This window comes from Phalacrocorax carbo, chromosome 4 (genome assembly GCF_963921805.1).
Source record: "Phalacrocorax carbo chromosome 4, bPhaCar2.1, whole genome shotgun sequence".
Lineage (NCBI taxonomy): Eukaryota > Metazoa > Chordata > Aves > Suliformes > Phalacrocoracidae > Phalacrocorax > Phalacrocorax carbo.
In genome coordinates this window covers 36,042,670-36,065,642 of record NC_087516.1, presented here as the reverse complement: position 1 = coordinate 36,065,642, position 22,973 = coordinate 36,042,670, and the positions used below count along the sequence as shown (strand labels likewise).

Sequence of the window (22,973 nt, the reverse complement as noted above, 5' to 3'; positions counted from 1 at the left end):
TCTTAGAACAACAACAGATTAACAATACGGCTTGCATAAAAAGAAGCATGGCCAGCAGGCTGAGGGAGGTGATTCTGCTCCTCTACCCTACTCTGGTGAGACCCCACCTGGAGCGCTGCATCCAGCTCTGGAGCCCTCAGCACAAGAGGGACATGGGCCTGTCGGAGTGGGTCCAGAGGAGGGCCACAAAATGATCCGAGGGCTGAGGCACCTCTCCCATATAAAGACAGGCTAAGAGAGTTGGGGTTGTTAAGCCTGGAGAAGAGAAGGCTCAAGGAAGACCATATTGCAGCCTTTCAATGCTTAAAGGCAGCTTGTAAGAAAGATGGGGACAAACCTTACAGGAGGGCCTGTAGCAGTAGCACACGGGGTAATGGTTTTAAACTAAAGGAGGGTAGATTCAGACTAGATATTAAAAAAAAAGACATTTTTTACAATGAGGGTGGTAAAACCCTGGAATGGATTGCCCAGAGAGGTGGTAGATGCCCCATCCCTAAACACATTCAAGGCCAGGTTGGCTGGGGCTCTGAGCAACTTGATCTTGTTGAAGGTGTCCCTGCTCATTAGAGAGGGGGTTTGGACTAGATGGCCTTTAAATGTCCCTTCCAACCCAAACCTTTCTATGGTTCTATGAATAGATTCCTGTTTCTGCATGTTTTCGCTGTATATCCTGACTGTGACACCAGGAACCATGAAATATTTGCCTAAGCTTGGAAGAGATGGCCAACTTCTGAGTAACTGCTATTTTGTATTACCCAAATACTATCTCCAGATATAATGAAAATTTCCACACACAGATCTCCACCCCTACTACCAGCACTCGTGCAGCTTCTGCATTTTCTTAGCTTATCTCCTAGACAAACTCCCAATCCTGTTTTGAGTGGCATCACTACTAAGTTACAAAGCAGGTGCCTGCTGTATCTCAGGTAGAGTTTGCCAAGCAGAACAATATTTGTATAAAACTTAACAAAAACATTCCCATTCTGTGACAAAACACTTTTTGGAAATATCTTTCCCTCAATAGCCAAAAAAATTTTCCCATGCCTATTTAATTTAGTAATTACCTTATTTGACCTGGTTTCATTCTGAGGTCTTAATGTCACTAGCCTCATGCTGGAAAGCACCCAGGAATTGGACTCAACTTGATGAAAAGCACTACACAAAAACTTGGGCTGGGGTTTCTTGAGCATATGGAAACACCTATTTAACATAAAGATTCCTCAGTAACATAACGATGCCAAGCACTTTTATTCTGGCTTGCTTATAATCACCTTGTGCTAATATTATGCCTGTCCTTGTACTAAATTTGTTACCAGATTGAATACATTTGGGGGATCTGAAAGCAAACAACTAGGCTGCTGTCACAAACACATGCAAAGCATCTACAGGTTTGTATGCATTGGTCCATACAAAGATAGCACTTACATTATGGTGCCCTTATTAAACTTGAAAAACTGCAGTCTCTTCTCACTTGTTACTTAAATGCTGAACAGGGCTGCTGTTGGGATCACAAGGACTAATCAGTGTGGGTTGTTGACAAACTTAGATGTTACCCAGACTAGATCTTAACAGCTAGCACTTCAGTGTCTTTCATCTGTGGATCCTCTAGTTTTCAAACTCATCACTTCAGGAGCAGGGATGAAACTAACCCTTTACCTTTTTAATGATGACTTAAGAGATTGAAACTGAACTGCCATCAACATGCTGCACTCTCAGCCATTAGGCCACTCTCAAACCGCTTTCTCCTTCCACTGTTCCTCAAAAATTTTAGAGGGATAGAAACAACTACTTTCTGTAGCTTCAGTAGTATACTAAGCACCATTAGAAAAAATATAGCCAGAAAATAGATGACCTAATTCCAACCCTTCCATTTACATTTAAAGCTTTGAAAAGGGTGCCACAGGCTACAATGCTTAATTTTACCTTCCTTAGTTTGCAATGATAATTTCTTTGCTGTTTAAAGACTAAGCACAGAAACCAACTCCCTTTGAGCAGTGCTTCTTTGTTTTTGGAAAAGATGACCCCTAATTTTGAGATTTCTGTTTAAAAAGTCAGAATGCCCTATGATCACTACTCACTGTTACCAACCTAGAGATACTATTCTAGAACTAACACTCGACACAAAAAAACCCCGACTGCAATTCTTCCTTCCGAATTCTTGTAGCACAGGTAAAGCTTTGGCATCTATCTAGAGAATGTTATGCTGCTGCTGAGTAAGTTCAGACCACTGATGACTGCAGCATTTCCTCAATTCAGTATATCCACACCACCTTATTCCTTCACACTTGATTTTATCTGTGTCTCTACTAAAGACACAATAACACAGTGTACCTTGAAAATGAGACAGTTCTGAACTCAAGTGGAAGTTCCAGCCCTCAACTAGAAAAGAACAACAGTATTTCTTGTAAACATTCAAGGTCACATCTTGAAGTTGTAGAACAAAGTTTTATTCTCAATAGTGACTGATCTCTACCATGTAAGAAACATGTCTTAACAATAAAGGACAGAATATTTAGCCAATAGGCTATAATACAAAAAGCCTAGGCTAGAATTCGTATTTAGTTTTCTTACCTGGGTTCTTAAATGCTTCTTGTCTGGTTCATTATCACAGACTACTATACTTGGACACGAAAGATGAGGCACACAGCTCTTCGTGGGGAAACCCATTTCTCATCTCACCAATTTCCCCACACTTGCATTTACTACAGGTGAAAAATGATACTTAAGAATGTATGAGGAGATATAATACCCTTAGGCACCTTAATCTATCAATTTAACAGGATAGTCTTCAAAATAAATTTTAATTTATATACCTAAGAATGACAGAAAAAAATTATATACTACGTAAATAAAACTTCTACTCTAGATGAAAAACAGTCCACAAGGAAAAACAATCTCCATGCACATTTATTCAATCATGCATGCCTCATATGTTACTATGACAGCACATTACCCACAAACAATTTCTCCACTACTGAATACACTCAATTCACCTACCAGTACTTAATAAATATTTGATCCTAATTAAACCTAATGATTTTTCTCAGCTTCTGAGATGCTGCTGTAGGTTAAAAGACTTTCTAGCACAACACTTGATCTAAAGCAAAATTCTGAGAATCTGGTGTGAATTCTGTTTAAAGGTAAGCGAACATGGAAAGAGTTTTCTCTAAGAGATTCTAAAAGGGGAAAATTAGTTATGCAAGCCATGTTGCTTTCCTGAAGACTGCATTAGATACATCCCTGTACCAAAAAACTGTAACTGATAACCTTAAGCTACTTGAAATGAAATTTAAGTATTCATAAAAAAAAATTTTCTCAACATATTCTACACTTCAGTTATAAATGTATAATCAAGAGATAGCTTATTACTTTAAGGTGCTTTGCCAGGTTATTTTTTAAATTAAGGAAGACATTTTGGAGTTTGCATGTTTATTTTAGCATTCACTTGCAATTTTCAGTGTTCTGTTTAATCACGAATTTAGGGAGGTGCACAAAGAAGGTTTTTGGATTTTGTTTAAAAACAGAACATTCCACAACATTTTTTAAAATTAAAAGCTTTATTCCAGCTTTCTGAAAATTCATCTGTTTCCCATAAGAGTAGGAAGGCTACCATTAGGACTAGAAAGTTCATTCAACCAAGCCAGGCACACAGGATTTAGGGTGGCCAGCACTGTTTGGTGGAGGTGGCAGTGGGGAAAAATTCCAAGACTTGAAACTCTCTCTTGTATCAAAAGAAACGTTAACATATTGCTCTGAACACTGGCTTTGGCAGCCTGAAGTTGAATATACTGCAACATGTATTCTGTCATGTATTAAGCTAATTTCACAGCTGTTCCACACCTCACACTCAGGTGCAGAACCTTCCATTTTGAACGATGACTGAGACCTTCCCCACTTAAAAGAACTCAGTTTTTCAAATTGTGGAATGGATTTGTCTGTAGACAGCTTATTTCCTAGCCATCAAAAAGCAGATCACCATCTCAATTGGCACTACTTGGTGGCCTCAGCACAGAAGGGATTTGCATGCTTGCCTAGATAAAGACTTTCCCCTGAGACATGCTCCATAGTGGTGACATGCCAAGGGAGAAGCATCATATGCTCTGTGACTTCTCGTGCTGCCTGAGAGAACTTTTATTCTGGGGACTCGATCCCGCACCTTTCCAGAAGGGTGTATTTTCCTCCAGTCAACCAAGGAAGAAAATCAGAGGCAAACATTCCTCCCTCAAGCCAAGGCCATAGATGAAAATTAGAACCTAAATCACTTAGGTAAAGTAATACTGTCAAGAATGGGTGCTTAAAACTAGTTTAAACTAAACATTCTGAATTGTTTCATCAGACACCTGCAGGAGTTCGGATTTATTTTAATGCATGCATCTAGCAATTCCAGAAACAGCACATTTCAACAGTATTGCCAGTAACAGCTATTTATGCAAAGGCAGTGAAAAACTTGAAAGTAAAAATTTAAAAATAAAATTAAATACTCGAACCTCTGTACCTGGAGCTAACCTAACTCCTGATTAGGGGACAGCTGGAATGTCTTTTCAAGCTTTGGCTAGATATTTCAAATCTAAACAAAGCTGAAATTCTCAGGTAATACCAAGAAATACAGAAGTGAGAATTCATGGGACACAGACAGACACTTGTGCATGAAATGACAAGAGACAGCAGCACAGACTAAGGGCTAGATTCATTGCACTTATTTAAAATTGAGTCATTTCCTTAGGAACTCCTATTTACTTGAGCAAGCCACAAAGGCACTTCTAAGAAGTGATTAAGCTCATTCCAGACCAAATTTCCTTCTGACTGAGCTGCTGTTGACTACATATGGAATCCCAATTCTGGCACATTAGTGAAGAGCCTGAAGTTCAGCTGGTCCAAACCAAGTGTTGCTTAGATACAGAATTTCAGGTGTACAATTTTAAAAACATTACTTCATGGGATTCTCATTCCCTTTCCAAGATGCATCTTTGCTCATTGCAATGGTTTGAGTTATGGGCTTTAATGCTTTTCAAACTCCTACTGTGCATCTGCCCCAAGCCTGAATGCATATTATCATTATAATTTGATTCTTGAAGAGTTTACATTTCTTTGAGGGGTTGCTGTAATAGGTTTCAAGTTCCTACATCACTTAAGTACTGCCAGGAGATTTTCTTTAGGAAAACGTAAATTCTTGGCCTTAGCTCTCCCTGAACACCTGTAGTTTTCTAACAGACAGTAAAAAAGCATATACCTCCCTATTTCACTTTCCCTGATAGACTGTTGCTTTTAACAGTAATCCACTGCATTGCTGGTTTTACTAGTAATCTTGTGACAGGAATGCTGGACTTGGGTAAATGCTAAACTAGCTTGCATGGCATCGGAGAATCCAGATGCATCTGCCTCCTTGTGAGCAAAATATACGGTTATTTTGTGTATGTGCAGCTCTACTGTACTAAGACTACACACCCAAGATGTGGTCCAGCTTTCAGAGCCATGAATGCTGGTATGAACAAGAGCTCAGAACACAGGCATAACCACTGAAAATCATATAGAAAGGTGTTTTGCTAATAAATGGTAACCATCTGAAAAACATCCATTCTCTAATAAAAAGAAATTCATAAAGTAGAAGCTATTACAACATCAGTACAGTTGCTGCACCTGATGCATGAAATAAGATATTAAAATAAAAAAGTAACGACAGTAATTATTAGTACTTTAAAAACCAAGATCATGAAGGGACACATGCAATTAGTTTTTAGCCTTTAAGACACAGGATCTAACAAAAAATAAACTTTAATTCTATGAGATTTTTTAAAAGAGTGACTGAGACCATCTCTTGGACAATAGTGCAAGTGGAGCTGTTTACATGCTGGAACAGGTAAGAAAACAGACGTCCCCTATGATATTCACAAGGTAGGTGTCTACACCATGGAGTTGCATTTTTTCTTCTTTGTTCCCCAAAACTGAAAATTAAAGCTAGTTAAATAAAGCTAACTAAAAAAACTCCAAACCCCTCTACAACAGGTACTAATAGCCTGATGCCACAACAAACTCTGAGCCTATCCCCTCTTACTAAAGGCACCTGAGATCCTGACAGGATACAAATCAGCATGGACACTGTCCTGTGCAGAACTTAAAGCAAGCAGGAGCAACACTGGAGGAATTCCCTTCACTACCTGTACTACTGTATTGTGGTTTAACAAAGTCAACACTGTCAAACTGCTTCTACTCTGCTGTTTTTCAGATGTTTTACGTTATTAATACATTTTCAGTATATATTTTCTTCTTCTGTCATTGCTCGTATTAAGTCTTTCACCTACTGCAGAACATGCCAGATTTCCAACTTATTGCATCTGAAGTTTCTAAACTCACCAGGATTGAAGCCTGCAGCAGAAAACACTACTATGATACCAATAAGCAAATTCAGCATGCATAGTACAAGTCTAAAAAGTTTTGATTTTTGGTATCTAACACTACTTTAAAGATGATCTGTGAAGTCAATATATGAAGTCACTTTAATGTTTATTGAACATGCCAGAGCATAGTGAAAGATTATACTGTAAGGGATTAAAAAAAATCCACATAAGCTATGGATATTTTATATTCTAGGAACACTCTTGACTTTTACAACTACTCCAGTGCAAAATTATCAAAACAGTAATTTGGATCTGTTTGTTCTCCATTTTGTGCTGCATAGTAAAATTTAATTTCTGATTTGGCGTTTGAAATGTACTGCTATCTGGTTTTTTTAGTTTTATATTTAACCCAGTCTGCTTTTTAGGGTGGTAGAAGGCATGGTGGCACTTTTTTAAAATAAACAATGGCTAATCTACTATTATGTTAGTGACCTATATATCAAGAAATGATACAGCTAAACCCTGTTTTTGCATAACTGTTTCATGATTTGCTACAAAAGCCGGCTAAAACTTTTGTTGTTAAGGAAGCAGCATAAGAACAACCACATTTACAACTAAATAGCAGCCTTGTAACTAACCTAGTATATGGGGTAATGTACAGTTGCCTTGACAGAAGAATAAATGGATACTTATCTCTGCTCAGGGGACTAGGAAAGCTGACAATCATCTGTTACCTAGTGGGATGGATATCCCGTTGCTTACCACACGTCTACTAAATTTTAATGTGCAGTGATGTAAAATGACTGTCTAGACCAGGTTTTCTTCCATCATATTAGTTCAGTCTGAGTTCACCTGAGCAGCTTCAAGAAGGCACTTCACATTAAACACTATCACTTTGATCACTCTTAACTTACAGCAGAAAAAACAGGGCACTTCAACAATGTGGGAAGATGTGGTTTATTTGGGGGACTTTCTACTTTCTTAGGTGTGCTTTTATTGACCTTCTGTTATGCTGTACCTCATGACTGCTTTTATCTGAGCACTGCTTTTGTGCTGCCTGTGCTGAAACAGAGAAAGGCGTTGTGCTGGCAATTTTATATGTAGGTCAAGCAGTAAAGGTCATCAGCACCCAACTAGATCCCACCTGAAAAGAACAAGGAATAAACACACCCTGTATAAAACTAACTTACTGCATATTTCCTTAAATAAAGTCCTTTGGGAAAAAATTCTCCCAGTGGAAAAAAAAGAAAGTTATAGTTAAACAATAGACTCGTTTTGGCAGAAGAACTACTGAAGATGTGTCTGCCCTCCCAGCCACTCCAGTCCCAGGGCGAGAGTTCATCACCTTCTTCACTGGTATAACATAACTTTTTATGAAATCAGGTTATAAACTTATCACTGAAGTGAGCTGCATTCAAAGTACTGCACAAGAAGTTACACTGTGCAAAACCAGCTTTTACTGATAACACTTTAACAACATTAAGAATGATTACTTTTGAAACATGAGTGAAAAATTTGGATGAAAGGGCATGATTCAGATACAGCTTTGGCAGGAGAGAAAAACAAAACATAACCTTGTAACTGGCGTTTTCATCATTGGTATTGACTGAAGGTGTGCCATTGCTTCATTAAAGCTACTCCCAGTCTCTAACACAAGACCTAACAGCTTATCAAATGAGGTCTAATTTAAAAGGTAACTTTGAAATAAAGTTGCAGAGTTAGCAGTAAGGAATAAGGTTCAGGTATTCTGCCTGGTCAAAACAGAACATTCTCCACAAAGACTATTTTAATTCCCTGTATTAAGTATCTTTCAATGTGAAAGGGAGTACCACTGAAAAATAATATTGACTAATATAGGATCAGTTTTCCTAGACTATCAGGGTAACCACAGCACAATACACAAACGTGGCAGAAAATTTGATTCTTGCAGGTGCAGTATTCCAACAATTGAAAGTTTTAACTGACAGTGTCTACTTTCCAACTGTGTCTCTATTCATCCAAGTATCCCTGAAGCATCTGACAAATTCCTGCAGACTTGACATACCATGCCCACCATATAGTCAAAACACCCTTATTTTCAGAAAAGTAAATTCAATCAAGATTAAAGCTGGCCTTCTGTGCTGCAGCCGTGGGGGGTAATAAAAAAAAAATTAAAATCACACTGCATCAATACTGCGAGAATCACTGGCATGTGCAAAGCCTTGTGTTCACATATACAGATAAATGTCCATTTGACAATCACTGAAATACTTGAACCATTAAAAAGTTTGAGACAACTTCCTGCTTCCTTCCTTTCCTCTATTAGGCTTTGCCTACCCATAACAAACTTCACCCCTTACTCCTACTGATGGCTTTGCAGAACTTGCTATTGGTATTGCTACAGGGTCACCTTTTAGGATATGCTTGTGTCCTGAGGCACAGCAGTCACTGCCGCACCACAAGTGCTGAGGGAGCCGCCCCTTCCTCACCTCTGCAGAGCAGCCTGTAGTGTCCCAATATTCTCCAAGGCACAGCTCTGGAAAGCTCCGGAAAGGTCTTAATGAAATTAATGAAGTTCTCCACCCTTTCAGGCAATGAAATTGCATCCTGGCAATTAACACGCAGAATATTTGAGAGTACCACGACTGTGTAGAGTACTATTTTCTAGGGCAGGCTTCCATTAGAGAAACAATGGATTATACCAAAAGACCATTTAGCCCTAAAACTCAAACAGCCTAAGTAACAGAAACATCCTCTGCCACAAGGGCAGCTAAAGTTTCTTCCAGTCTTGATCAACATTCATCCTATTTCATAACCTCATTGGTATCAATCAAGTCTATCAAATTGCACTGAAATACAGGACAGTTTTTCTCAAGACTGACATAATTTTTAACAAAGACTTAACAGTTCTTATAGGACCCTCTTGTTACAAATATGTATGCTTCTAGAGTCTAAATCCACCTTTATTTTGATAAAAAGTACATGTAATTTTCAGCACGTTTAAGCAAAAAGCAGATTTTGCATTTGCGCATTTTCCTTAACAGAATGAAATTCATGTATCAGATGAACAAAAAGCGTAAAGACACAACTTCTAAAAATTATCTGCTCCTAAGCAGTATCATTGTCAGCTCTCTTCATTAGCCAGTTCAAGCATTAAAGATAACACGTATTTAGATAACTTGACCTACAACAGGTTAAGTTTATTGCCCTTCCTATCACCTCCCCAGTGATAATCCAACACTGGTAGAAATTATCTACTAGCTAAGTATACCATTGCCAAGTGAAAGATTTGGGATTCAGCTCCCTAATCACCTGGTTCTGCAGTGTTCTACCATACTTAAATAAAGCAGCTAGCAGTAACACCTCTGGTGAAATTTTTTATTAGAACAGTACATTTGTCTTGGTTACATGAAAACTGTTTTTCCCTAGAATCTTAGTAGGCAGACACAGGAAGTATCAAAGCAAAGGAAACCCTTTAAATGATCAAAAGGACGCTAAATACGTTCTCACTAGCAGTTGAATTGCAAAAAGCCGGTTATCAACAAGCAAAGATCTATGGTAGGCTTTCTCAGCAGGTAATGTACTTCTAACCCAAGGACTGAAACTTTCACTGAACACTGACCAATAATGGTAATGTTGAGAGAAAACTATTAAGTCAGCACTAAAGTTAGGGCACGGACTTGCCTCTAGACTGGAAAATCTAGAGCCCTAGTTTGACTCCTCACGGCCCACTGCGTGAACACAACGAACAAAGTATCAACGTTGCAATATGCACCTGCAATATAGATGTGAAAATGCAGTGTGCATTTGAGTAACAATATTTTAATAGTGGAAATATTCCTCAAGTTCATCAGTAGTTAGAAAAAAATAATGATTTAGGGAAGATTGATTTTTTTTTAGTTTCATATTTCACCCTTATGACTGATTTTCTGTTTCCTCTATTTGTCTAGCTATCATATCCATGGAATGATAAACACTGTCCAAACAGCTGAGCCTTCACCATATGCCCTCAAATAGTTGTCTTGTTATGGCTCCAGCTAGTCAAGTTATTTTCAGCAAAGGTCATCAAGTTCTGAAGTCCATTAGAAAGCAAGTACAACAAAAAAATCCCAGTATTTGTCAGTTTTTATCTATTGCAGCTGTCAAGGGACAATTATTCTAGAAAGATATTTGATGAGCAGCCTGAACTGAAATATCAAGATAAGTCCATTCTTACAGAGAAACAGACTTTGTTGTTATTGTTGTTCTATCCTGTTGTCCTTTTCTCTTCCCATAAATCCATATCCATAGCTAAAATCTATGCCCTAATTCAGAAATCAGATAATCCTCATGCAGGTCATTATGGTCAGAAATAACCCTATTTATAAAAATCCAAACACATCTGGTTCAAATGGAGGTCTTTATATTGCAGATTTTGAGGTATGACACATCAGCTTAATTCTCCATACTCTAACTGTACCTACATCTCTTCTGATTGTGTGCAAATCCAGTGTGAAGCTCAATCACAATTAGTCCCACATGTATCTTGTAAAGATGCACTTGGATTTTCATATGTAATTACGCTTCACACATTGCCTAGAAAAAATTAAGTGCTGTATTTACTCCACATAAAACGTTTGGAATGAATAGTAAGAACAAAACCATCCTAGCTTCACCTTTTAAATATACCTTGGGCTGACCCTGTAGGGTCAGAGAGATAGAATAGTTGAAATTCCTTGCTTACTCCAGACGCAGAAGAGACCACAGCCAGACTGGAACACCATAAGCTCTCATCTCAGGAGATACTGCTTTGCCAGCAGAGAAGTGCCTGTGTCAAATGGACTAAAGCCTTTAACTGACCTCACATAGACCAAATTGCTATGCTGTTGTAAGCAGTGTGTGATCACCAAAACTAACAATCCTGGCCTATACATGCTATTGTTTATTTTTTGGCCTGATCACTTCCCCACACATTGCCCACAGTCAAAACACCTATCAATTAAGACACAGCAATCTATGATTAAGTAATCCCCTTAGTGTCTAATTCGAAGAAACACGATTTGTCATTCCTTGCTTCTACGGGGAATAGAACAATTCTGCTATATAGTACATGTAGACGTTATAGAGAAAGTAATCACATAGTGACTTCTATCAGTGTCAGTGTGAAAGGCAAAGACACTTAGCCAATAACAGCACGAAATGGAAGAAGCTGTCAAAGAACTGACTGGAAAAACTAAAGCTTGACATGCCACAGTTCATGTCAGCAGCACAGCTGTATCTGAAGGGCCAAGCCAGCTACCATGGTCTAAACTCAACAGATTTGCACTGAGCTTGTTTTCTTTACTTATCCACTTACCCAAACCAGGACAGAGATTTGCATGGCTATACTAGCAATCTTGGTATTGATTATTAGCACGAGTAATTCTCAGTGTCAGGGCTACCATCACTCTTCATTACACTTGCTACTGCCCAAACGAGCATACATTTTCTTTGTTCATCACCTTTACAGCAGCGATAGATAGGATGGTCTTTTCCTTAACTCTATATTACTACAAATTTCCAGGAATAATTTCTATCACTTTCATATAAGGGATATGAAAATTTCTGTATCATTTGAATAACTATGCCAGAATCAATGTATTTCCATTGACTTAGAAGTACATTTACGAGATATTATCACGATTGCTCATTACACAATTTAATGAAAAGTTTATCAATGCAATCTCCCCGCCCCCCTGAGGAAAAGAGTTGCTGATATAAGTTTTCAGAAAGGAATTTGCAAGTGCTAAGTGTTACAGTGTGTAACTCATGCAACAGAACATGAAAGTTATTCACAGCAATTCTGAAATCACACAATGGTAAAAACAGAGAACAAACTATACATCAAACATGTCTGCTTAAGATATTGTAATTACAAAGGGAAGAGAAAACAGGAAAGTTTACACACAAGGGTTATTGCCAGAAAAATCAATGAATACATGAGGTGCACACACTTAATGCAGGATGTTGCATTTTTAATTCTGTTCCCCCTCTCTTAGCTGTAGAACACAGTCTACCAGGAATGTGCATGGTAACACACTTGGACATACCAACTTTCAAATGGGTGCACGACAGCACCAAGTGCAAAACTGAAAGGGGGAGGAAATGAACAAAATCTGAGTATAAGAACTCAATCAGTTCAACAAAACACAAAGTATCATTCAGTGCCTACTGTGCCAGAGTCAGAGGTGTTACTTAGGAAAGAACCAGGTTTTTAAATTTACTAAGTTGTTCATTCCGATATTATTACAGTTGCCTAACAGATGCGAAAGATGTTCTCTTTGCAGAGAGATACTCATTTTTAAACCTGCCTCATTTCTATTTGGTGAGGAGCATGTGTCCTGAAACCAGGACAGCATGTGATGAAGAAAAGTGCATCCTCATTCTGAAACCTTATAAGAAAAACATATTTAGAATTTCTTAATCAGTCTAATATTTTTCTCAACCTAAATGTGGCAATCTATACAAAAGCCTAAAGATGGTATTTTGAGTTCATACAAAACAAGGCAATAACACTTAACTTAAAACATTTACACTACCTCTTGTCTTGCATGATCATATCCCAACAAACATTTTGTCCATGTCCTATTGATTTCATCAGCCATTATTATCCTCAAAGATCAAGCTCAACACTGGGTCATGTAATTTCTGACAAGATAGGCTGACAGAGCTTGTAACACTGCATACTCAAGTATTCTGCAAGTGCGTAGTAGCAGCTGTTTGTGACAGTCAAATAGGGTCAGACACATACAAGAATATTTTAAAGCCTTAAGAGTAAGAACGACCTTTGTCCAGGTCACTCTGGTTTGCCAGATAATTGACAGACAAGTTATTAAATTCAATGAATAAACATTCTGTAATAAGTCGTTCAACCAGCTGACTCAAAGGACTTTCAAATTTGCACTGCTGTGTTTGCTGGCCTGTAAGAGACTTACCCAAAGGAGCCCAGATTTCCACTGGAAACAGTTCTCCAACTCTAAACATTTTGGCCAAGCATATACAATTGCTAAGAGTGCAGACTTCAAAATGTACAGCTTTATTTTGATGCTACTGCTTTTCATTCTACCCGGGCCCAAAGAATACAAAGATCTGAAAATTTAACAAAAGCATGCTCCTTACCAATGGCACGTAGTAACAGTATTTTCAATCTGAAGTTGACAGGCTTTGTTCAAATCCTGATTAGAAGTCAGCTCTTGGTTCATTTCAGCTGTTCTACCCATTCCTTATTATTACTATATATATTTTAATACATATCTAGTCAGACAAGTGTTTCTTCACCAATCATTTGGGTTTACAAACAAATATTTGGCACATCTCACTACAGAAATCTAAGCATTTTAAGTCATTTGGGTGAGAATTCCGAGATCACAGGAAGACAGATCAACACCATGCTGACCTGCCACCTGTCACTTAAGTGTTTTGCTAGAAAACCACCATGCAGTCAGCTGCTACAAAGCAAGAAGCCATACAATTATTTCAAGTCAGTGGATTTGCGTTTATCCTATTCACATAAAGGAGGGAAATCCAGATAGGGGTGGGGAGGCCAGTGTATAGCAACCTTTGCCACTAGCATATACAAACTCCACAGGACATCAAGTTCTGGAGTTCGAAGTAATTCAGTACAGCCCATTTGCAGTACATGTAAACACCCTTTAGGAATTCAGACATATTTTCTTAGTTACAGTTTTCTTGAGCCTTTTAACACCAAGCTTTTTTTTTTTGCTTTTTAAATGGGCAGTTGATGATGGTGCTTTTCAGAAGCATCACCCTACAGACAAACCTGAATTCCATTTCAAGCAGAAGATTAAACTGTACACCTGCTCAATTTTAATAAAACATCTTTCATTTCATGCAAAGCCATTACTATAAAATGCTTTGTGTGAATATATTACTGTTAGTTACTCCAAGAGGTATCAGACAAAAGTGGTGATCCAGCTTTAAACATTCAATTCTTATATTGCAGGTAGGCTTCTAGGAACCTGTGTGTAGATACAGTTGGGACATACTTTAAGGAAGATTTTTTCAAAAACTTTAATATTAGCTTAATTCTGCTTCCGGAAGTCTAAGGTAATTTTTAATCACTGTGTCACAGGCAAATGCAGTGTCTTTCAGTACATCAGAACGTCCCCAGATTTTAAGCCATAGCACCTAAGTTTTTTGTTTAACTCACACATTCCTTATCCTTATTTTTAACAAAATCTTGTGTGAGTTTTATTCTCACTTTTATTTTGGGCCTGGACTGTAACATTACAAAAATCACCCATCAGCTTCCCTTTTCAGCACTAGAAAGCTCTGTGCAGGGCCTGGAGGGGAAGTAGAACCAAAAGGTGATTTCACACCATTTGGAGATCCAATAGACCTCTGGCAGCAAGTTCCAACCGCCTTTATTTGGCTAACAATTACTGTGGAAAGATCAACTAGTTAATTCTATATATTGAAGGCTATGGAAACTATTGAAAAATTCCTTCTACTGATAAGAACTCAACTGTCTTTCAGTAGACTCTGCATTACCAAGACTGAGGAACTGGCTCTCCAACTCAACTGTCCCTTCACATAAGCAACATAGCTTATCTTCCCTCCTCTGCTTCCTTCCCTTCCAGGAAGTAAATAAGGTAAGCAAAATTCTCAACTACATATCATACAACTTTATTACCAAATCAATATTTTTCAAACTCAAACACAAGTTAGGGTCAAATGAAACTCAAAGCTCAAGGCAAAAGTGAAAATCAAACTACTCCTGTATGTTTCCTATGCAAAAAAAAAAATCTGCTTTCAACTGTCAACTTTTTTTTTTTGGAAGGTTAAGTAACTGAAAGCTTGGACATCATAGTTAAAATTAGTAAGCCTGACAGAAGATGCTCATTGCTGTACCTGAATATTAATAAAGTGATTAATTTTACTCTCTTCCCCCAAACCACAAATTAATGATGATGAGCAGAGGCTACTGTGAAAATCTGGGAATCCTGCCAGTTCCTAGTTGATTTGGATCTATCAAAAGGTCAAACACAGCCTAAGCCCCAGAGCCAATGAAGAGGCATTGCCATCTTTCATTACTGCAGAGAGAAGTTAACCAGGATGCCATAAGAATTGCACCCCTCTAAAGCAGCTAGTTGCACACAGAATCACATCAAACTTTTTCCAGAGCTATCTGTTGCTGTCTGAGAATAGCACATGGCCAGGTAAGTCCAGTGCAGACACAACTCAGAGGTCTCACATAAGAATACACACGCTTTCAGCACCTCCAAGTTGCTGTATCCCCAACCTGAGGCTAACGCAAGGAAGGGGCAGCTGCATGATGGCCTTTCACTCACACTAACTTCCTCCATCACCAGGTCTTGCTCTCTCGTTTCCAACACACCTTTTTCTCCAGCATCATCACATATTAAACCCATGCAGTTTCAACATATTACTATGATCTGCTTATATAATCCTGTCACTTTGAAATTCTGCTCACGGATCAGAATCCTGTACAGAGTCCCATACAGAACAGATACCATAAAACCGCGTGGCCATCAATAAGTGAACTGAACTTAGACCACACAGTGGAAGCAACATTGACACACTGTGACTAAAGAGTGTATTAATTTAAGCTCTTTATCAGCATGAAGCTTTTGACAAGAAATCCAAGCTATCATGATTTATTGTCTCTCAAAGTAACAGTTCAGTAATACACGTTGTTCGGAAAACATATACTGGCAAGAAGGAAACATTTTCTGAAACACTCTGATCAAATAATTCCATCATAAAATATTTAGAGTGGGAGGCAAGTATACCTATTTGAGCACACAAAGACAATAAGGAGAGAGCATGTTTATGTAACCTAAATTGTTCTGAGCAAGCATTTACTCTTCACACAAAGAATTATGAACAACAGTGTTAGGCCATTTCAGGCTTAATGGGTTCCCTGAGACCATATCATTAAGTAAAATGAAAACTCCAAATAAGAAAGTTTATTTTTTTCAATGTATTTGACACCACCTTTGGGAAGCGAACAAAGACACACTGTCAAAGCAGAAACCTGCACAAAATGTTACTGTTTGTTCCCCATGAATGCAGAGGTATACTTACTCAACGAAAGAAATTCCACTGCTCTCCTGAGATTTCCTCCCTCTACTTGAATTTAATGCCAAGTTCACTTGGCTAAAATTTGGGTTGTGTTAGCATGCCAGATACAAGTTCCTGTAAGTCAGGTCTGTTACTCAGTCAAAAATTAAGTGCAAAGTAAAAACTTGGTCTTACACAGTAACTTCAAAATTATATGAATTAAAAAATGATCAGCAATAGACCATCCTTACTTCACACAATTCAAGCATTGATTTTAATTGAAAATACTTGGTAAATACTTTGTCTATTATGCAGCCTAATTTTGTGTAATTTCTCCTCCAGCTATGTCTTTTGGACATGTTAAGGGATCAAAAAATTCTACACTGCTCATACAGTAACTACAGTATAGCCGCTCAACTGTTTTAAGTTCCTTCAAAAGCTTCAGCTTATTCTGAAGTAAGCCTCCGGTTACCAATTCTTTTTATATGAAAACCATCAATGTAAGACAACTATTTGGTAGAGTGTGGTCAAAAGAACTTAGGAAGTACAAGGACAGGGTAACTTATCTGCTGGACCAGGGAAGCAGCTTCATATGTCACAGCAAGACAGGAATAGAGAAGACGTTAAGCCAAGAGGAATATAATTTAATTAAAAATGAAAGGGGAAAAGTATAGAAACTGTCTCATTCAAAACAAAGTATGCCTGAAATTCCCACGGTTTCAAAAACCAGGATTAGAACTGTGATTCTCAAATATCAGAATAAAACACAACTGAACCACACTTGGTTCAGACTTTTTCTGAAAAACTATTGTAGGAAATTCCTGATTAGTCTGTACTTTTAACAAAAAGATATGCTATATGAAATGTATACATAGACTTCAGATTTTCTCTCTATCCAAAAACAAGCTGGAAAGCCTCTTACAGAAACTTAAATGAATCAGGAAGCCCCCAAACAGCTTTACATTAAATATAAAATTACTTTTAGATATTATGTGGGGTTTCAATATATTTTTGAAATAAACTAACATTAGGGCTATAGCAAAGCCTGCAAAATGAAGTACGCAGAACCACGGCATACAGTACGTAAATACACAGTAGTTGTGGTAAGCCAAAGCACCACAGCAAATGCGACCAGATGGAATCAGCATATATAGGCTGCCATTTAATGCTAGCCAATTGCTTAGAAAGGCCACAGCACTGAGCAAAAAAAAATAAATATCTTTTGCTCTTTGAAGATCATCTTCATTTTAGTTGAAATAAAAAATAATAGAAGGTAGAGGACAAAACTTTACAAAACAAAAGAAACACTTCATAATAAAAAAAATATTTGTTTCAAGCAGTACATTCAAACCCCAAAGAAACACTATAAGCCACTAATATATTTAATAGAACTGTTATGGAATTATATTAAAGACTACTGACAAGCATGCTTATTGCCCTGTGAAACAGGCACATCACCAAGAAAAATATACTATTGCAGCAATAGCATGAGCCGATTTTATCTACACAAGATGAAACCAGCAAGCAGTGAGACATAAATGAACTGCTAGGAAAGTTTATTTTTAAGCTCTAACTTGACACCGAATATACTTTGCAATACAAATTCTGAAGTTAATTCATTAAATTCAGAACATTCAAACAGGTAAATTATTTCAGGACAGACAGAACAATCACCAGTTTTGCTTTAAAACATTTAATATTTTCATTACAGCAAACTGAGAACAAACTACTAGATAAAAAACTAAAACTCCACTTACACTAAAGTACCATACAGAATCATAGGTGCTATTTTGAAGTTTGTAAAAGCAGCATAGTAATGCCTATGCAGATTAGCCTTTGTACTTCATAGAGAGCATGCAGCACAAGTACTAGCAAACAGAAGCTGGTTTTCTCTGAACACTAATTAGAAACTCAAGAATGCACATCATAAGGGCAGGAAGAAAGACAAATCCTTAAGAAAAATATGACTTACCAGACAGACGAGTTTAGCTCTGTCTCAAATGCAGAGGGAACAAGAAATTTCTCTATTTGTAGATCTGTTTATGTAGCCCTTTATGAAGGTTTCTCAAGAAATTAACTCACATGCAAGAGTCTGCAAAAGAAAAAGAGAAAAACTGAGCTCCTGGCTGCTGTTTTTGTTCTAAGAACATTTGAGCTATTTTCAGCAGCAATGGGCTTGCCTACAACCAAAATGAAAATGCAATACAGAATAACCAGCCTCCCAGCTCAAGCTTAGAAAGAAAAATAATCAGGAAATCCATAGCAAAAAACTTTGTTCATTGTCCCAATTTTTATTTAAAGAAACAGAAAGAGCAGGGAACAACCACTGTGAATGATGAATAAAAAACACTGTTAAAAGAAATCTGGGACCTTGAAGACTTTAACCTCTGGCTTAGGAAATAAACCACCATAGATTTATTTTTTTTTTAATGCAAAAAAAATATTTTGAGTTTGGCGATCTCTGAAGATGCTTTGCCTTCTTTATATAAGGGCTCATCTGAGACGGAAGTACTTCTATTTGCATTTAAGTGCATCATATCTGGCTGGTATACACATCCGAGGACAGGACAAATCAGTTTAGCAAGACCAAAGCCAGTAATCTGTTTCTAGTTTGCATCTTCAGTTTCCAGTTTCAGCACCAGTGCTCTTTTGGAAGCTTAGTGACCTGAAGCTGCTGGCACTCCATATTTTTCTACCAGGGCCATTCAGTGACACAGTAAAGATCTCCCTGCCCTCTTCTGCCATGCCCCCAACCAGCCACCTTACCCTCTCAAAATGTAAAAATACTGGGAAACAAAGTATTAACACAAATTAATGATCATAGGAAAAGACCCCAAAATACCTTGATGGGTATATAAAAGCTAATTACTTTGAAGTTTTAGACATCACAAGTAAACTAAGTCAGTGGAAAACAGTCATTGTTATTTAACTTTTTGCATCTTCTTCTGGTACAGGAAGAAAATTTCAAGATGCCCCTCCGCATATCTCAGCAGTTCTGACAGACACATCTTACTTTGCACTTTACCAGAACAACTTTTCCTACACACCCACATTGTTAGGCACTGCCACTGAAAAATTTGTAACTTTTGTTCAAGGAAAAGTTGCGAGATTTTAAATTATTCTTTCTGCTCAAAACCTAAAACAGGCTGGTGTGGTAAAATTACAGATTGTTTCGATATCTATTAAATTTCCAATGAAGTCTACTTAAGCACGCTAATTTAAAAACATTTTAGAATGCCATGGGTCACCTTAATTACTGATTTATTTGTGAACAGTAACTGTTTGAAAGTTACACCAACACACAAAACAGGATGCCAGACACAGGCTATTTGGTAAGCTATTAAAAGAGTAAAGCAATGCTCATTCTTAAAAACAAACGCAAAAAGCATATTTGTTCCTGAAGATTCGTATAAAAATCATTAGCTATAATACACTTAATAACAAAAAAAGCTGCCGAGTGTGAAAATATAGCACAAATTCTTTCAAGATTAGCTCAAGGGCATCCTTTCCACTTGATCCCAACTGTTTTTAGCATTACTGTAGTTAAAAGCAGCTATGACACAAAACACAACCCCACAGACTCTAAATAGTAACCCATTAAATTAATCATTATTGCTGCTTCATTGTTTAGGACTATTATTTTACCACAAAACTAGTTCACAGAAATTAATAAGCTCAGTTTATATTTAACTTGAGATCCATGAATAAAGAGATTTAAGGACTCCAGCAGCTTAAATTTCAGACAATGCGTGAATGTGTGAATTATAGCCAGCTTGAGAGTTGTAATGGTCAGGTGGAGCACGCAGTATAGTTTGTAAATAAATACAAGACTTGTATGTAGCAGACCACTAGTGTCAGATGCCACATTACCTTGCTATCCATAATACATTTGTCTGCTGGTTACAAGCTAAATCAATAAATATCTGTATGCCAAACACTAATACTATGCAAATACGGAAACAGAAGAATGTGTTAAAATCATTATTACCAGTATCAATTTACTACTGAAGTAATACAATACACAACACTTCACAGCACAGCATTTCTTCTCTGAAGCATTTTCTCAGAAGGCAGATTTATAATTAGCTGATTTACCATCAGTGCTTAACCCATTTTGGTACCTTGTTTCTACATAACACACTCTGCAACTGGTTTTGTGCAAATTTGTAGTATTTCTAGCATTTAATAAACATGACAAAAGCACTGCTTAGGCATACATTGAGATGTGCTTTAACTACTGGATATAAATTGGATGATCTTGATCTACAGGAAACATCAGATGCCATAAATATAATAAATACCATCTAGGTCTCAAAGTGAAATATATTTGTATGTTTATTAGTAAAACAGACAAATATGTCACTACTACCAAGATTATCACCTTATAATTTTCAGAGGCTGATGATAATCATATCTCCCATTTTGTGGCTACCAGCAACACTAAAATCAAGCATGTAATTTCTTTAGTGGCACACTGCAGTGCAATTCAATCAATGGTTGGTATTAAGCAATTCAAACATGACCAAGAAGTGTACAGTTTGCACTGCTAATGTAGGTACTTGGTGCAAGTCTCCAAGAGTTCCATGACCAGACACTACAGGAGAGAGTTCCAATAAACCAGAAGAAAGAACATGGATAGATGAGAGATATAGAAAACTGTTCAACATGCCGATAGGCAGAAGAGCTACCTACCTCCTCCACTGCACAGATTTATGTAACAGAAAATATCTACTTTTCTGGACCTAACCTTTCAAACACAGCTGAGTCACTGAAGCCCCACACGGAATTGCAGAAGAATCCTCCTTTGGGAAGTCTCTCTGTGTACATTTCAAGATATGTAGATGAACGCTGTACAACCAGGTGTAATAACTTTTTTCTTTTATTATTCTATACATGTTTTTATTCAGATCTTTCAATAGTAGTGGACTACCTTCTCATAACATAATGTGTCTAAACGAATTGCATGTTACTTGCTCCAGGAAGAAACAAGGAGTATGGATACGATTTTTTTCAATTTTTATTTTTTTCAAGTCACCATGTTTTTTGAATTTGAACTGAACTATGACACATAACATTAAATGCATTGAACATTAGAGAATGCAAGCACAATACATGCTCTGTGTATTTGCAGAGGTGTCTCAGTCTCTCAAGAGAGTTCATTCACAGAAATGACCATTTCCATCTCCAAAATGAAGATTTCCCAGATTACATAAAAAAAAAAAATCCACAGAGGTAGAGGAGGGAGCTATCAATCCCATGCTTTACCCTGAACTTCAGCTAGTTTCACAAAAGTCTTGGACACATATGATCCTGAAGGATCTTCAATATAAGAACGAACCTTTTCTCAATGTCTCAGATATGCTTTCAGTAGCTTCCACTGCTGAAAAGCAAGGGAGCTATGAAGAAGTGTGGCCATTTTTGTGGACAAGATGGAATACCTAGTGACACAGATCATATATACCATTACTTGTGCTTTTTCCTACATAATGTAAAATAAATGAAAAACACATGGACACATTAACTGAACCTACTGCCAGGGATGCCTGTCTTCAGACAAATGTATCATATGCCTATAAAACCAAAGAATTAATCCCCACTGACAGCAGTTTAATTTCTGAAGTTCAGCTAGGTGTTACTATTTTAGGTTTGGTGTCATCAGATGAGTTGTAACCAGCCTTCACCTATGCTCAGTATGAACATGCTCAGGAATGAAAGGGTGACAATTGTCACAAGTTGATCAGAACATGTACCTGAATAGTCTGTTTCTTGAAAATTGGTTTGAGGTTCATTTCTTTGATAGAAGTAGTCAACAGCTCACTTTGAACATTTCTGTTCTATTTCACTCATATCTGACACAAGATATTTATAATTACCACAAAACTACTAAAAAGTAATTTATTGATGGTCCATTTGTCTCCTGCTTAATGTATCAGGATCAATAATTACACGTTAGCATAGGAAACCTGGTATAAATTTCCCACCAGTGAGAGCTTCATTGTTATATATAAAACTTCTTTAGAAAATAATAAAAAACAAATTACATTAGCTCCTTTCTCCTACTCCAAAATTTCCAGGGCCACATTAACCACAAAAACTTCTTAAATCCTTACTAGGTCAAATCTATGCACTGATCAGAAGTCATAATAAACTTCCATTAAGTACAATATGATTATTAACAGACTTATTAACAGGTAGGAAGCTTTTAGGTAGGAAAGCACTGCAGACAGCTTTCTTCTATATTAATAGTTCCTGCTCCCCCCGCCCCCTTATCATTAAATGCAATTGGCATTCTAGCCAGATTACTTCAAAATACATCTTGATGCCCTATGACATCATGCATACCTCAGCCTCACGTAGTGGCAGTACCTTAAGAACCATCATATTACAATGACAGCACATTTAACCATGACTACAAATACACAAGCATTTTTCTTCATTTGGGTATGTATAAAAAGGTACCTTCAGAAATTTCCTAGACTATCTGTCATGGTTTAGCCCCAGTCAACAACTAAGCCCCACACAGCTGCTTGCTCACTCCCCCTGCCCCTGTGGGATGGGGGAGAGAATTGGAAGGGCCAAAGTAAGAAAACTCACGGG

General features: G+C 37.4%; 1 protein-coding gene across 18 annotated transcripts in view; it reads right to left on the bottom strand.

The window, feature by feature from the left end:
• Positions 1–22,973, bottom strand: part of SORBS2 (sorbin and SH3 domain containing 2) — a 247,725-nt gene that overhangs the window by 128,378 nt on the left and 96,374 nt on the right. For all 18 annotated transcript variants that reach the window (XM_064449587.1, XM_064449585.1, XM_064449591.1 and 15 more), the window contains one exon: positions 18,349–18,468. The gene's annotated coding sequence lies outside the window, so the exon portion shown is untranslated. The remainder of the gene's footprint in view (positions 1–18,348; positions 18,469–22,973) is intronic.